The 12,871-nt window shown below is 39.6% G+C and overlaps 1 protein-coding gene across 4 annotated transcripts in view; it reads right to left on the minus strand.

Annotated features, from left to right (window-relative positions):
* Positions 1-12,871, minus strand: part of PDE4D (phosphodiesterase 4D, cAMP-specific) — a 370,935-nt gene that overhangs the window by 50,138 nt on the left and 307,926 nt on the right. The window lies entirely within an intron of this gene.

Raw genomic sequence — 12,871 nt, forward strand, 5'->3', positions numbered from 1 at the left:
CCCCCGGTGGTTTCACACACATGCCCACATCCACACACACACACACACAACCTCCCCCCACCCCCGCCAGCCTCCGCCGGGAGCCGCCGCGGGGCGAGGAGCCCCGCAAAACCCGGCGCGGAGCCGGCCCCGCCGGCTGAGCCGTCGTCCCCCAGTCTTCTTACCTACCCACAGGGGTACCCTGAGAATGAACGGGTGAGCGAGTGAGTGTTGGACCCAGCAACACAGTATGGGCAACGGGCCCGGTAACAGTATGGCAAGTCGGGGTTTAGCCAAAATTTTTGTATGTCGCGTTGGCGCTAACCATCTCAGAACTTGCAGAACTTTCGCTTAGAAAAGGGGAAGACGTTCCCCTCTTCAATGACTCTCTAACAGCAGGAGATCTATTGGTATGCCAATACTGTCAAGAAAATAATCACCTACAAAGGCTGGCTACTTTTTTTTCTGGTGTAGGTCGGAAGGGCAGCATCCTTCCCCACACTGAACCCGGAGCTGAGTGCATTTCAGCCCAGGCACACTGTCTTGCAAGCCGTGTATCTGCAACACTAAGTTTTGAAACTCCTGGCACATGTGCTTCTGGATCAGCTACACACAAACATAACTCCAAGGCAGAGAAATATCTGCTCGGTGGGCTTGTGTAAGAGACGACTTGTAAATTCCCTGAAACAAATGGTGAGAGATGGAAGGGAGGAGAAGACCCTCCGAACCTCATTGAGGAACGTCTCAAACAGTCGCAGGTACCTTGAAAGGTATAGCTGTAGCCACGGGGTGGATAATGCAGCCCTTATGCTCAAAGGACTGGTAAGGCTGACACCTGCTTACACGGGCGAGAAAGAAACTCGCCTGCATCTGGAGGACGGAATCAGGACAGCGCTGCCTCTTGTCGGCAAGGACAAGATAACAAGAGTCTGTGTAATCCTTCGTTTCCTTGGAAGGCTACCATGCCCAATGATGACCTTTGCCTCATTATTGATGAAATGCATGCTAAAGCTGACACTCCTGCATATGCTAATGAAGATTATCAAGATCATGCTATACATATATGACTACAGGACTTGTCTCTCCACCCAAATCATGCTACACGTCACCTGTGGTGGGGGGAGAAACCTGAGCAGCGCTACAGTGGGGCGGGTGGTACACAGTGGGTCAGGCCATGCTGATACTGCAAACACAAAAGGTGAAAATAAGTGCCCCTAAGGGAGACTTCTTTCCCTGGGGAGACTTTACACAGAGGAGCACTTCTACCAACCAGAGAACCCCATTGGCTGGACCAACACCGGAACCAGGACCGGTGATCCCTTTATCTCTCTCTCTCACTCTGTTTCTTCTTCTCTATCCCTCTGTTTCTCTTTCTTTTCCCTTTTCTTTTAAAGTTGTTAAGTAAGTAACACAAGGCATACCATACCAGTCACCATAATTCATTGTATATCTGTTGTTAAGTACCCCTTGTGATAATTTGTTGTATATCTGTTGCTAAGTAACGCAAGGTGTACTTTAACACTTGCCATAATTTGTTTTGCCATTTGCCACAATTTGTTATATACCTAACCAATTATCGTGGATTTAGTTAAGGCATGTATTAATCACTGTGGGAATCTAATAATTGTTTTTGTATGGACCTTGAGAGTTGTCTCACCTTAGTCCATACCACTGTGGATTTGTGAATCTGAGTCACTTCCCCCCCCATCTCTCCTGACTAGGATGTGACAGTTTGTTATTCCCAATTAAAACATCTCCCTTAACTTGTTTCACATCAAATTAATCTTATTTTCAAAATGTCAGATGAGCAAAAAAATCAGGCAAACAAATTAACTAAAACTCTTTTTTAAATAAAACAGCCCCGCATGGACTACTGCCAAATAGCTCAGTGTGTTACTGTTCAACATCTAGGATACTAGCTTCATATCTTTTTACATTTCAGAGCACGTGCCCAAAAACCTCTGGTTCTTTCACAGCTGTTAAACTTTGCATACTTGTGGCTATTGCAAAAACTCCACAATTTTGAATAATGTCCATTCACCTCCGGAAAAAGGCAATGCAAGGTGTTTTTTGTATTGAACTTAATTGGCAGAACGATTTAAAGAAAAATTTGCAGTGCCTGCCTGTGTCATGATTAACCTACCACTTCAGCAAACAACACTAACAGGTACTTAACAAAAAAAATCCCCACTGAATTGTAAATACTGTCTTCCAGACGTGTCATACTTACTATAAATGCTATCTGATCCAAAAGAATTCCCCTGGCAAATAAAGTCAGGATTTTCCAGCCTATTTATCTATCAAAACAGAATCTGTGACGTTCTGCAACACAACAGACATCACAGCTCACTACTTCTTGAACATGACTGGTTTACTGATCTCACAGTGTAAACTTCACCAAGATCAGTACTGGAAATATAAATAACTTTGTTTATAATATGTTTGTAAGTGTATTGCGTTACATCCTTTTGATGAAGCGGAGTTGCAGTTAATGTATGCATAGTTATCTGATGACCTTATACAATGCTTTCATTGAGGATAAAAAGCATAATGAAGTGAGGTAGAAAGAATCTGTATGACGTTATTTTGTTGCTAGCCTGCAGCCTGCCCTTCAACAGTTCTTGAAAATCAGGTATCAGGAAACTTGTGTTTTTCTTCACAAGTAAACATCATCCCTTGTAATACTTAAGAGAGTAAGAGGGTAAGGTTTTTCTGAGAAGTGTGAAAGCAAAAAAATAAACTTGAGGAATACTATATTTAGGTAAAAGTAGTAAACACTCAGTTTGGTATTTATTTTAAAACTTACGTTTCTTGTTATCCATGTAGCCATAATATGTATTACCAACAGCACCTTACATTCAGGAATCTTTATCAACTATCCACCTTCCCAGTATCTCTAAGGACATTAGGAACCAGAATCCATCACTTACTCACGAGGAAGTCCCACCACCCTTAGGATGTTGCTCACGATCTGCTGTGCCTGACTCCTATACTCCAAGAGTCTGTGGCTGCTGTGGGGACCTGACTGAACCCTCAGACTAAGTAAACTTCTGATGGCCAACGCTAGGCTAAAGACTTGCTGGACTCAGCACCTCCTGCCAGTTCTCAGGTCGAGGAGCCTTCAAGGCCAGCCCTGATAGCTAAAAAGGAAATAAAAGGGTTTCTAACTAGTGACAAAGTACCCATCAAACAAGCACGGTGGCTTTGTTCCCGCAATTCTGAAGGGCAGAACAGCCCTAAGAAAGCTTTTTTCTAAACAGTACTAAAGCTCTAAATTTGGCCCACACTTTTGTTGTTACACAATGTGGTGGAAAATGTTGTCGAGGTTAACAGCTTTTCAAGTATAACACCCTGTCACCGCTAAGCTAAGAATAAAAAAATAATTACCAGTCACGCATCTTTGACAGCCTCAAAACACTGTTTCTGACCTCTGTGTTACATCTAAGGTAGCACCCTGTAATTATTCCCAGCCAGGGCTGATCTACTAATCAGGTGTTCTCGGTATAGGTGTATGATCAATTCCCCCTTACCCCCAGTGATGAAGTCCTAAAACAGATTAACTTCTGTAAGTGAGAGGGGTTTTGAAATTTCAAAGGTTCTTTTTATATCTCATTAGGCCTTGATAAGAGGGAAAGAAATACAGCTTAACACCAGTTGCTTTAACAATTTGCATGTTATTTCATATATGCTTTTAGAAAAAGGAAGTGATAGCAAATGTTCTCTTTACAGTTCACAGACTACTACAAACAATTCCACCACATGTAGCTTTCAGTACGATAATAGAAAAAACAAAAACAAAAACAAAAAAACCCAAAACCAAATTAAAAGCTAGCAGAAAGAAAAAGCTCAGCCCTAATCAGTTGGCAGGGCACATCTATTTTTTTAAAAAGGGCATTCCACTGTCTGTGTTTATACAAGACTTGATTCTTAGCACAGGTTCTAACACAACACCTTGACAGCTATACTTGCATTCACAGCCTTATTCAGGATCAACTTCTGTTCAAAATTTTCAAAGGGGAAATTACTAGATGGCAATCATTAGGAACAGCATCCACTTTACTTAATGATTCACCATTATTTTCATTTAAAGTGTCCTACTACTCCCAGAGAACAAAAAGCAATACTACACTTTTCTACTAGCCCTCAAGTGTATTTGTACTAACCTTTTCAGTACTATAAGAAGTTTCAGCACAGCAGAAGGAAAAAGTTAAGTACGGATTCTCCATTGTTTTCTGATTGGTTGAGATTGTCTGAGTGATGCAAAGAGGCTGCAAAAGAATTGACTCAGGAAGCGCACAGCAAAGGGCTTCGACCACTGTGTGGCCTTAAAATGGGAGAGTCTTGGAGGCAAGACAAGGTGACTGCTGAGCGGAGGCATGACCCAGACAGCCTCAGCATGTGTATTGTCTTTTGGGGGTGCAGGCAGCTGGAAGCAGCTCTGGAAACTTCCAAGCTACTCTAAATGAAGACAAGCTGAAGATCTACTGTGAGACTCAGACCTTGGACATCTTCCCTGAATTTTCTGACTGTCTTTTTGCTCTTCTACCTACTGTAAGCTTGAAGTTTGGAGCAATAGAATTGCTGGCCCAAGAGTTTCAGTTTCTCTTACTACTACAGCATTTCAAAAAAATCCTCTGTGGTTCAAACTAAGAATTTTTTCTGTAAATGAGGATGTTTGTACTCACAGCCTTAACTGATGGCCTATATATTGAAATGACTGACATTTTAGCCGATGTTGGCACCTTCTGTTAAATATAACACTGCATAGAAATAGCAACCATTTTCTTAGTCACCCATTTTACAACTGAAAAAAAATTGTTTTTAGGTTTTACTGAGAAAAACATAAATATTGTGACTTAAAAGGCTATCTTTGTGGAGTGTTCATATGTGTTACTGTTGTTGAAATATGATTATGAAAGATATTTTTGTTTAACATCTAGAAATTTGTGGACATTCTTCCACAATCACCAGTAAAACAAAATACTCTTGATCAGATTTTGGAATGAGCATCTGGGAAGCCAATGCAGCTGCAGCAGTTTCTCAGAAACTGTTTTGATGGCCCCACTCTGAACACTCACTTTCTTCCATGCCAGGAATCTCTCCAGGTTTCCACTTTAGCAAAGAAAAATCCTTTTTACCGGTTAGTAGCCTTATACATAGACAGACTGTGTCCCAATGAACAGGATGTGATGATCTGCAGGACTCTCCCAACATACCTCTTTATACAATGGCCGTAGCACTAGCCTTAGGCTACCGAAACTGCCTTATCTCCTTGAACAGAGAATATAGTAACCCCCAGGAAATAACAGGAGCGAAATGATAAAGTCCTGTTATGTACAACTTGCCAAAATACTTGACTACACTTATATTATAAAAAAGGACCGTATAAAGAAATACATGGACAAAACACACATTAAATGAGGATCTAGGAAAAAAGGCATTCTTTCCCCCCCCCCAACATTTTGTATTTCTTTCATGAGAAATCCACATATGCCATAAAACAATCTCTCTATACCCTAAGACTATTTCACGGGCAAAGGTAGGAACAATATGTGTTCATATTCTTACAAAACCAGTTAAGAGGAAGGCTGCAGTTATCTACGAAGAAGTTACTGGGCTCTTGGAACACGCCTATTATAGTTAGTTCAGATAAATAAGGCACTTTTGACTATTATAGAAGAACTGTATCATTAGACTCTTGCTATGTAGTTCAGTTTCACTATGTGGGGCTGCTACTTGTGCTCGCTTGCTGGTTTTTTTCTGTTAAACATTTGGTTTACTTCTTGGAAAAAACTTTGGAACAAAGTTTCTTGTACTGATATACTTTGTTCTAAAGTCTAGAAGTATTTCTGTGTTAAATATTTGCAAATTCATCCTAAGAAAGGGTCTTGTGATGCCCAAGTAATACAGCAGACTATCAGAAAAGTATCTTTCATTGAAGCCAAGCAGGAAAACACCCTTTCAGCAGATACAGTGTATATAAATAATTTACTGCTTGAATGACAGAGCACATAAAAATGTTTGCAGTGTGAATGTTTAAATCCACTTCGCTCTTATAAAATATCCAACAAGGCCAAATGAATGTTCTCCTGTTACCACACGTCCCTAACCCAGTGATCCCTTCCCCTCTGACCACTTTGGCAAAGGACTAATACATTCCTTACTCCACTGCATGTAAGAATCTGCCAAAAGGACTACTGTCACTCACTTGCCTTTCTCAAAATAAAGAAAAAGAGGAAAGCTCTTGATTTTCAAGTAGCAAAATATCCTTTGCATGCATGTTTATTGAACAAACTGCATTTTGAGAAAAGCTCGGTTTCTTTTTAAATCTCTTTTTTTCCCAACAGTTGTAATTGTGTAGATTCTGTACTCTGAGGCTTGTGGGCAAGGAGTTCAATAGTTGATTCATTGCTCAAGATGCTTTCTTATCCTGTATCTTGTATCGTACAGAAAATATTTTTTCTAGGTGCGAGGATGTATTGTCAAGACCAGGTCTCCCTGTAGCTGTAAAAAAGTTTGTTTCTGAGGAAGATACTGCTCTTCATTCAACTTCATGAGAGAAGTGAGACATTTTCAAAGCAGAACAAAATTAGAAGCAACTGGCACAAAGTGAAACACAGAAGGTTCCCTCTGAACATGAGGAAATGCTTTTTTTACTGTGAGGGTGACCGAGCACAGGCACAGGCTGTCCTGAGAGGTTGTGGAGTCTCCATCATTGGAGAGCTCCAAAAGCCGTCTAGACATGGTCCTTGGCAACTGGTGCTAGGTGGCTCTGCTTGAGCAGGCAGATTAGACCAAACGACCTCCAGAAGCCCCTTCCAACTTCAACCATTCCGTGATTCTGTGATGAAATTAGCAGTTGAAAAAATAAAAGCCATTTTGGCCAAAAGTGGGTGGTTCAAATAGCCATGCTGTCATGTTTGCTGTTCTGTAGTAGTCTCTGACCCTAGTAGAAGGGCTCAAAGGATATTGCATTGTCCTCATCAAGATTTTGCTGAAGAGCTCAACTCACATATATTCTTCTGGGCATTACAATGAAAACAAGAAATACAAATCCCTAAATTTATATGAGTAAAACTTTAATGTTAAAAAGACCTACTAACAATTTTGTTTTCCAACTTTTTTAGAACATATGATCAGAACACAAAGGGATAGCTCCAGTTTTCATCAACATACAATACAAGCCCATTAAAACCCATCAACTTCACTTTTAAGCAGATTATTGCTGCTTTTGCCTGAGATGTCAATAGCGCCAAGATCCAGAAACTCTGTTCTGTCAGAAAATTGTTATTACCAACTGGAACTTGTTTAGGTCAAGCTGAAATGAGAAAATTGGGAGTCCCAACTGGAAAAGAATTTCAGGATCCCTGTTTGGTTTTGAGAGTTCCTCAAAAACTTTACCAATGCGTATTCAGAAATCACTGCAGAATAAAATAAAAGATATCTCTAAGTGCCAGAACTAACAAAGTCTGTTTCCCTAAGCATTTGTGTCTCCTGGTTGATTTGACTTCTGAACTTCACGATACCCAGTGGTGCAGCCTGAGCTCACACTATATTAAAAAATTATAAATGTCAAAGTTTGGAAAAAGCTTCAGCTGGTCTTTGCCAGAGAAACCTCAATAGAATTCCTGGTGTCTGATAAAATGGGAAAGCTGAATGAAAGCTTTCCAAGAGTTGAGGCATTCACATTGGCTCTTCTCCATCTAGATCCTCTGGTGTCTCACAAGAAATGTGCTCAAACTGCGGGTTTTTTTTTTTTCTTAAAAGACAGTGTTAATAGGCTCCTGTATAAAGTTGCCCAGTTTTACACAGCTTATATTTAATAAATTTCATAAATCACTGTCCCACTATCAGATTTAGCTAACAGCGGTCAATAATTTCAGAAGTTACTAGGTGGCTGTTAGTAATACACACCTATTTCCTAAGGAAAGCACTCTAAAAATGTCCCGAGTGTTTATGGTGGTGATTCTAATTTGAACCAGATTTGCATGATATTGATAAGATAAACTAAACGAGCTGATGGCAAGAGAAAGCAGCTGGAGTCAGGCTTTACCAGGGCATTATGTGGGGCCCTGGAGATTGCAGGAGAGAGGAAACCTCTCAGCCTTGCCCAGTTTGGTTGCAGAAAGCCTGCTCTCTTTCCAACAAAACGAAAGGAGAATGGCAAAAACATGCAACTTCACTCATCTTCATTCCTGCAAGCAGCAGAAAGGGCAAAAAAAGCAGGAATGAATTTTCTTCCTTCCCTTTTATGAAACTGTTCTTCCCTTCACACCCAGTTAGCTGGGGTGTATTGATATGGCAAAAGTGGGCTACACTTTTGCACTTTTCCATAAACTCAGAACACAGGCAACCAATAAGCCTTGCTTTTAGCTTCAATATTTATTTAGTTTTTAACGCTTCCCTCACAGGTCAAGTGATGTCTGAATCAGCTTTTGGGCTAGCAGCACACTCCCTATCACTGGATCCTATCACTTGCGCCCTACTAAAGATAACGGAAAAATTTGAAGTTCCTGTCTGAATGGATGCTCTTGATGGGTTATTCCCAGTGAGTATGTCCTGAATCAGACCCTGACTCTATAAAATCCGCAGAACATCTACTGCACCTCCTGTAAATTCCACGCTTATCTCTGACATTGATGAAGAAGTGAATTATCTTTTTGCCTACAAATTATAAGACTAAGGAGGTGAATAAACTTGGTTTGATTTTAATAAGATAATTATAACAGAACCATTACTATTATCATAAATATTTTTATAATCTCTTTTGGTTTAGTGTCATTGTTTATTAATACATTCAAAATATTATTATAATAGTGCTCAAGAGCCTCATTCAGGATTAGATCTCATTATATAATAGATGGTGCAAATACATCATAACTGTGGGTCTTCTCCCCTAGTTTTTTAAGCACAATCTCACTTCCTACTTAGACTGTTTTTAAAGAGAATACTGTTGCCACTGGTATGATTTTTGGCTTTTGCAGAGGAACACAAACACTCCTTTGGAAGTCAGATATGCCTCCCTATTATTAGATTTATGTCATAGATAAGAAAGCCACAGTTTAAACTGAATGAACTGTGTTAGTCACACAATATCTTTACACTGGACACTGAGTCAATCACTATTTCTGCTACACTTCTGTGTCGTATTGCCTCAAGAGATTATCCCGGAGGCTACTAACCCTCAAGCTGACATTGTAAGTATCAGTCACTGTTTCTGCGGCTGTGCAAAGGCAAGGCTGGGAGAGGGTTTGTTTTGGATGACAGGTAGGCAACGGACAAACGTCATCCAGCAAAACCACAAGACAGCTCAACCTGCTCCTCCATGCGTCAAGTTGAAAACTCGACAAACACTGTGTCAGTCTTTCCCTTACAGCAAATTTCAGCTCTCTCACAATATTCATTAACAGTTCATTTCCCTGAAACCCACAGCAGGATCTTTTTCCCTCATATTTTCTTTTAGAAACCCTGCACCAAACTTTTGGCATTGATTTATGTGGTGTCACTCTCTTTCATATTAACTATTGACCTGCCCCTAATTTTTACGTAGATGAAATAAAAGAAATGAAAAGTAGGGTAAGAACAAAAAGGTGTAGGTGAGGTACATTACAGTAATGATTAATCCACATCATTCTGGAGCTTTTTTTTTTTGAGAAATATTGCCCAACACAGTCTTGTCTCTTTCCATGGATTTAGGTCCAAATTGTAACTGATGGGAAACTTTTTTCAATTCCCAGAAAATTTTTGAGATTTTAAAAAAACCACAACAGATACATATCCTATTCTACAGAAGGGTAACACCAAACTGGTTAGAAGTTCTATTTTTTTTTTTTTTCCTGAAATGAAATAAAAGAAAATATTACCCTAAAATAGTCTGATTATTATGCAGCTGTCCCGGAACAGAGAAGGTTCAAAATTTTGTACTAGTTTCCCACATCCTGTGTGAGTGTCCTGAATGCAGGGTTGTTGACTATTTTTGAGTGGATCTGTTGATTTTTTTCTGCTCAAGTTCTTTTGTACGGATAAATAATAAAAATGAAGCTTCTCCCCTCCTAGCCCTGCAAATGATCAGTATCTCTGTGGTTCAACTCTTCACTAATTTATACAAAGTGGAGCAGCTCCAAGAGAAGATGCTGAGATGCACACTACAACTGCACTGTTTGAGATCTTTCCCCTTGCTCATTATCATGAGTATGGGGAGATACTCCACCCTGGGGATGCCCCTGTATTGCTATTCTCATAACATTCTCTAAGAGAGGTCAGAAATCTTTCCCAGAGTACACTTCAGTGATACTGGTACACTTCCACAAAAGTCTTTGTGTTTCAAAAATGATTATTTTCTAATGAAAAATAAAATTAAGATTTCTGAACCTCTGAAGATCATGACCTACATTTGGCAGTCAGTCTGAGCAGAGTCAATTGCTATAGGTTTCATAGTGCTACCTGGGCCTCATGCAAATTAGCTCTGAGAATGAAGAAGCCTTAACCAGCTCACTAATGATTCCTCATCAGTGCTGCAAAAGGAAACTTGGCACAGTAAAGAATCGAAAACCTGTTTCTCAAAATGTCTGATTTCCTAACAGCAAGAAAGAGCACCATGGAATAAAGATCTGTACTTTGTGACTCAGTTCATCGTTAAAAGCACGTTGTCCTTAATCCTAGGACACTCATCAATGCAAAGAGCTGATTTCAACATGTCAACAGGCTCTCTTCCCTTTCTTTTTAAAGATGAGGTTTGTTAGTCATCTTTTAAGGTTATCTTTACTAGGTGAGCTAGAGCAGTCCCAATTTCAAAACATCACTTCTATAAGATTTTCTCATCTACATGGGTGTCAAAGAAAATCTTGGAACATACCAAAAGAAACACAAATAACTGTATTTATGGATAACTTCTTTCCTCTTTGTGCACAAACTTGTACCTCGACCCTGTAGCTCTCTCCCAATATCCTACACAAGACCTGCACTGTCTCTTCTAGGATTCAAAACCAAACAAAAATCCACAGAGCTAAGAGCAAACCTGTTAAAGTTCTGCAACTCAAGGTATGACTATGAAGGCAGCAGGCATATACTGACATTGCAGTAAGAGAGTAGTAAGTTGTCCAAGCCTGGGAGACCTGGTAAAAGTAATCTGTGGACTTTCTGCCAGCAGGGAGGGTTTAATCAAAGGAAATTTCCTCTGTTAAGCATTGTAGGGAAGTTCCACCTTCTACTAATAACCTCTCTAAACAGATAAGCATTTTGCCAATAATCACAAATAATTTTCCCATTAGCAATTTACAGGACATTTTCAAACTTTGTACATTTACATAACAACTTTTATCAACATTTACTACAGCAAGCTTGACCTTAATAAAGACTATTTCTTGTCGAAAGTCAAAAAAGAATCATTCAGGATGGCTGCTCATTGCCCGGGCCACGACAGTCTGGACTGTTGCAGTTCCCAGCGGGTCCTTGACAGCAGTGCTGTGCAGCTCTCTCAACTTTTAAATCAACTTGAAAGGGGTCATTATTACATTTTGAAAGGGGCGAATTGCATTTCTCTTAAAATAAATAGTAATAGTGTTGAATCTAAAAAGAACTTTAATGCAGCACCTTCCTTTCATGGTGTAAGAGTGGATTAACAAACCATGTCTGAATTACATCAATTCACATTACCCTCATGTTGTTCAATGCTGACACACAAGGGTAGCGGCATGGCATTTACGGATTGGTACAGTGCACTGTACAACTGATAACAAAAAGCTGTACAGATTACAGGACCTACCTGAAACTATAAGAGCAGTTTAGCTATTAACGTTTTTCCAGGCAAGCCAGTGATGTCAACATGTTGTACAAACACCAACTTCATATCTTGACAAGTATATCATAACATTGTAACTGCCGGCCATGTGACTGCCTACTAACTACTGTAGCTTAGTGTTGATTTAGAGGAAAGGACACCAACTCCTGATTTACGAGCACCTTCTCCCTCTGTATGTTCCTGAATACACTGTGTTTGTGTGACCCAGCATGACTCTTATGTTTCCTTTGAGACACGACGAGTTAAATGGTAAAATGGTTTTATTCTGCTTGGCAACACTTGCTCAGTCATCAGTTAGAACCAGTTTACAAAGCACTGGTTGTTTCTTCATAGCATTTTAGCTAATTTTAAATTAACTAGATTTATGTGTGCAGTTTGATAAAGCAAGTGACGCTGTGCTAGGGCAAATCAGCACTAACATTTTTTTTGGGGTTGTTGTTTTTTTTTTCTTCCCCAGAATCCATTTAGCAACTTTCAGTGTTATGGAAAGTTCATTATGCTCTGGTGCTCAGGTCACAGGAAGTTTTACTACAGCTCAATTTCTTTAGTTCTTGCTTAGAAACAAGACAAGTCTATAAAACAATAGGAAAAAGCCTCAAAAAAGAGGCAGCATAGCACACAGCTGTCACGAGTAAGCAATGTCAGTCACTGCTAAACAGGATTTCACAAACCTATGTTTATTATACCTTCATTGGTATTTTTGTAGTTTGCAATACTTGTTCATTAGTTTTAATTTGCTAGCATTTTTGTATTTTTTATATATATATAATTAGTTTTTTCCATGCTAGTCATACTTTCATAGAGCTCTATCACATGTGATAAACATTTTTAACATCTGAGCACATCTGTTCTTCCAAAACCTGTATCCAATTACCTGGTGCTCAAACGTGGACCATGGAGAAATGTCCTTTTCCACTTCAGCCCAAATCTGCTCAGTAATAGCTCCTTGCTATAAATTACTATTGTCTCCACATTGCTGGTAGAAAATGTTTGAGAAAGCTAATATGCTTGAAATAAGAAGAATGAAGACAGCTCAGGCTGATTAAATTGCTGATCTGAGCTAAAGTAGCTGATTTTGTCTGGAGCATATTA

The sequence above is a fragment of the Charadrius vociferus genome, unplaced genomic scaffold (genome assembly GCF_000708025.1).
Source record: "Charadrius vociferus isolate BGI_N301 unplaced genomic scaffold, ASM70802v2 scaffold731, whole genome shotgun sequence".
Taxonomy (NCBI): domain Eukaryota; kingdom Metazoa; phylum Chordata; class Aves; order Charadriiformes; family Charadriidae; genus Charadrius; species Charadrius vociferus.